The sequence below is a fragment of the Bison bison genome, unplaced genomic scaffold (genome assembly GCF_000754665.1).
Source record: "Bison bison bison isolate TAMUID 2011002044 unplaced genomic scaffold, Bison_UMD1.0 scf7180017864174, whole genome shotgun sequence".
NCBI lineage: Eukaryota > Metazoa > Chordata > Mammalia > Artiodactyla > Bovidae > Bison > Bison bison.
Window position 1 is genome coordinate 885685 of NW_011494746.1, and position 5005 is coordinate 890689.

Here is a 5005-nt window from a genome sequence, read left to right on the forward strand (position 1 = left end):
CTGCATATCTGAGGTTATTGATATTTCTCCTGGCAATCTTGATTCCAGCTTGTGCTTCTTCCAGCCCAGTGTTTCTCATGATGTACTCTGCATATAAGTTAAATAAGCAAGGTGACAATATACAGCCTTGACGTACTCCTTTTCCTATTTGGAACCAGTCTGTTGTTCCATGTCCAGTTCTAACTGTTGCTTCCTGACCTGCATACAAATTTCTCAAGAGGCAGGTCAAGTGGTCTGGTATTCCCATCTCTTTCAGGATTTTCCACAGTTTATTGCGATCCACACAGTCAAAGGCTTTGGCATAGTCAATAAAGCAGAAATAGATGTTTTTCTGGAACTCTCTTGCTTTTTCGATGATCCAGCGGATGTTGGCAATTTGGTCTCTGGTTCCTCTGCCTTTTCTAAAACCAGCTTCAACCTGGTGGAAATCAAGCCTGAGATGATTGGCCACTACCTAGGTGAGTTCTCCATCACTTCCAAGCCCTTGAAGCACGGTGGGCCAGGCAAGGGGCCACACACTCCTCCCAACTCCTCCCCTTCAAGTAGCCTGCTGGCCAACAGAGGCAGAGACTTCAAAAATAGATAATTTTTTTAAACACAGTATAAAATATATCCACAGTGCCAGAATGCCTAGGGTCCAAATACAATCCCACCAGTTTTTGGCCATGTGAACTGGAGTAAATTATTCAACTTCTCTGTGCCTAAAGTTTCTCATCTGTAAAGTGGAAAGAGTAGGAGGGCCCTCATCATGGCTTTTAACTAATGACTAGCTGAGGTGAGGGTACAAAAGCCCTCCTCCATTCCTAGCAATGAGGCAAGGTTCCATTTACACTCCAGAGCCCCCAGACATCACGCTGAGACCATACTTCACCTGAAATCCCATCCTTGTGTAGTACCTTCTCTTTTCTTACTCTGCTTCCCTCTCTCCCTTACCAGTTTTCCTTAAGAACATTCTCTTAATAAACCTCATGCACACAAATCACTTTTGCAGACTCTGTTTTTATAGAGCCCAAACTAAGTTCAGTACTATTCACACGGAGTTGCTGATTATACAAGTAGAGCACTGGAAACAGTGCCTGGCATGTAGTAATTTCTCAGTAACACTGAGTAGAAAATGGGCCAGAAAACACAGTCACATGGTAATCACAATAATGATGTTACAAAACCCCTGGCTTACCGGGGAGGCTCAGGAGGCACAGGATATGTGTACTCATAGCTGACTCACATTGTTATACAGTGGAGACTGGCATAGCATCGTGGAGCAATTATACTCTAATAAAAAATAAATTTTTAAAAAATGTTTAAAGAAAAAACCTGGCTTGCAGTTAACATGTATGGAGATTAAAAGTCCTCTCTCTTGAAGTAATACCATTTGCAGCAACATGGATGGACCTAGAGAGTGTCAAACTAAGTGAAGTAAGTCAGAAAGACAAAGACAAATCCCATATGATAGACACAGCAAACAGCCTATGGTTGCAGGCAGGGAGTGGGGAGGATGGATTGGGAGTTTGGAAATTATGTGAAAAATAATATATATGTGTATGACTGAATCACTCTGCTGTACAGCAGAAGTTAAGACAGCACTGTAAACAATTATACTTCAATAATTTTTTTTTAAAAAAGACATCCCTCTATCCTAACAAGTAAAAAGCTGAACAGACTGAAAAATCAGCAACTCGACTTAGATCTGGCAGAATTGAGGTTACAAGGTAACACCCCTAAAACTGGAGAGACAGACAGGGGGATACTGAGAATTACAACTTATTAGAGCAGAAATCCACAGGCAGAAGGCTCCACAGAAACAGTTGCTGGGGTAAGAAAACCTGAACTGTAATTGACAAATTGCTGGAAGCTCAGGGTGGATATGGAGAAAGCAATGGCACCCCACTCCAGTACTCTTGCCTGGAAAATCCCAGGGACAGAGGAGCCTGATGGGCTGCCGTCTATGGGGTCGCACAGAGTCAGACAGGACTGAAGTGACTTAGCAGTAGCAGCAGCAGGGTGGATAAATCTGAGAGATGAAAATCCCAGGTGGACCCAATCATTGGATTCGGGGGTGGGGAATAATGGGGGGGGTGGGGATTCTATGAGTTTTACCTCCAGGAGCTCTTCCAGGTTCTTACAGTGAAGAAATGAAAAAAAAAAAAAAAAAATCCCCTGGTGCTTCCTGCATGGGGAGGGGGAAAGTAACCATTTTGAAATAATCAGAGTATCCTGTTCAAACAGAGCTTGCCCTCAAGAGAAATTATTTTACCAGATCCTAAATTATTGGGGTTTTATCAGAGCCTATTTAACCCAGCAGAAGGGAAATGCCCAACTCTAATCCCTCTAGCCATCCTGCCCCTCCTAAGATGGTGGGGACACTTGTGAAGTTCACAGTCCTGGGGCACAGGCTTGCTAAGAGACTGATACTTAATCATACGACTGTAGAACACTTCCTCTGCCCCCACAAAAAAAACTTACCACCACATCCCTGAAGGACTATTTCCTGGAGTTCCTTTTAACCAATACATCACATCCCACTTTGAACAAAAAATCACAAGACATAATAAAATGCAAAAAAAAAAAAAACCAGTTTGAAGAGAGAAAGCAAGCATCAGAAGCAAACTCAGATATGGCAAAGATGTTGAAATGATCAAATGGGAATTTAAAACAACCGTGATTGGGAATTCCCTGGCTGTCCGGTGGTTAGGACTTGGCACTTTCATGGCCAGGGCCTGGGTTCCATCCCTGATGGGGCAACTAAGGTGGTGCAGCCCTCTCCACCCCCACCGCACCCCCACAAAAAACAACTCTCTCAATATATTAAGGACTGTAATGGAGGTTGAGTTTAATTTCTCTCTGATTGAGTATGGACTGGACTTACTGGATCACATCTATTGAATAGATTAAAGCAGAAGTGATAGGATGTCTCTTCCAATAGTAGGTTATAGAAAGACTGGAGTTTCCATCTGGGGTGCTTTCACCACCTCCTTCTTTGTCCTAGATCCTGTACTATTGAGGAAGCCCTACAAAAATGTTCACGTGACAAGGAGCTGTAGCTGCTGCCAACAACCCCCATGAGACATCTTGAAAACGGACCCTTCGGCTCTTCACATGATGGCAGCCCTGGCCGACCAGTTAACTGCAACCTCACAAGAGATCAGGAGCCAGTGTCTGGATTGTTGACCCACAGAAACTGTGACCCTAGAAATGTTTGTTGCTTTAAGCTGCCAAATCTAGGACAATCTGTTACACAGCAATCGATAGCTGACCACATGGAAAGATAGTAAAATTCCAGATAGCAATGGTTTGATAGAAGAACAAGGGAGAAACACCAAGACTATGGACAGAATGAGATGGACTGAAAATGGAGTTACCTATGTGTATGAAGAGCATCAGAAAATGAAACTGGAGAACACAAATCTTACCATGTTGGTATGGGAAAAGCCAAAATAAGTATAATCTACAGGAAACTCAGTGGTGAAACCGGATCCCTAAGCTCAGTGAGGTGGCTCTGCTATTAGAGGGAGCACTGCCAGTAGAAGCCCAGTGTCTTTAAAGCAAATGCAAAGTGTCATTATGAAGGAGAGAGCGAAAACAGAAAAGCCTTTCCTTGGGGAAAGAAAGCAAAGGCAAATAATCAGTCTTTAAAAAAAAAAAAAAAGTCCAGAATGAATGCTTTACTCTTCTCCTGCTAGAACAAGGGTATCAGATAATTCAAATTCTTTGTATTGAAGGTTGCTTTTTCTGGTCACCTGAATATAAATTAATAAGATGTTCCTGTATAATTCAGTCTTAACTGAAAGGATTTCAAAGAAACTTTCCAAAGTCATTAGACATGAATACAGTCCCCAGGACTCTCAACTTTTCCAAGGTGTCTCGGTGGCTTCTTTCCCAAAGTTTCCTTTACTCTCGGATGACCCTGCTCGTCCTCCTGACAGAAGAGGGTGTTGAAGGCTAACAGGGTGATCCAAGTTCTGCTCTCAGCTCCGTCTAAGCAGCCACAGGAACTCAGATAAGACCTTTCTCTTTTGCAGCTTCTTTCCTTATTTGTCACAGTGTTGACAATGCCATGCTTCACAGCACTGATGTCAAACAGATTACAGAGAGAAAAAGCACTTGGCCAACTGTAAAGTGCGGCACAAAGAGAAAATGGGGATTCCTTTCAGCTGCCACGTCTCCCAAAGAACCCTGTCTCTCAGCCACTGTCAACTCCTCAGTCATTGCAGACCTTTTATCAGCAGGAAATGCTTCTCTCCGACATTTGCTGTCTCTTTGATTAGAACCATAACAATATCCCTGCGCTTTCAGCACGCCGGCCCACCTCCCTTACTCGCCTGTGGCTGGTGTTATTATTTCTGCCTTCCCTCCGGCTGCTCTCAGAGTTTCCTTTTACTCCCTCTCTGCCTCCTTTCACCTGGCAGATAGTTCCCCCCAGAAACCGCTTCAGCAGTGTTTTGAGGAAACCACTGTGGAGTCGTTCTGTTTTCATTTTCCCAAGAATAGCTGCCTGCTGAGTGAGAACTCGTTCTCCACTGTGCTGCTGCCCTAAAAATCGTCTCTGAATTGTCTGGCCAGCGCAGTCTGGAACTACTGTGGATCAGGGATACTGAAATTCTGAACAACATCTTCTCACTTTCCTAAGACACCGAATTCCCCAGTATTCTAAATCCAGGATGCTTCATCTCCCACCAACCTGGCCTGCACCCTCTTTTCCATGGAGGGACTGTTGGTGGTTCAGAACATGGACTTCCGAACCTTTCCGTGCTTCATTTCTCAGGAGGATCGTGTTAACTGCCTGCCAAGGTCACAGGTCAGCACGAAGTAAGACAGTATATAGGGGCTTCCCTGGTGGCTCAGTGGTAAAGAATCCACCTGCCAATGCAGGAGACGTGGGTTCAAGCCCGGATTCAGGAAGATCCACGTGCTGTACAGTAGCTAAGCCCCTGCGCCACAACTAGTGAGCCTGTGCTCTAGAGCCTGGGAGCTGTAGCTACTGAGCCCACATGCTTAGAGCCGGAGC

General features: G+C 44.3%; 1 pseudogene; it reads left to right on the top strand.

The window, feature by feature from the left end:
* LOC104990273 overlaps positions 1 to 546 on the top strand; it is a 2165-nt pseudogene extending 1619 nt beyond the window's left edge.
* Positions 547 to 5005: the final 4459 nt, after the last annotated feature.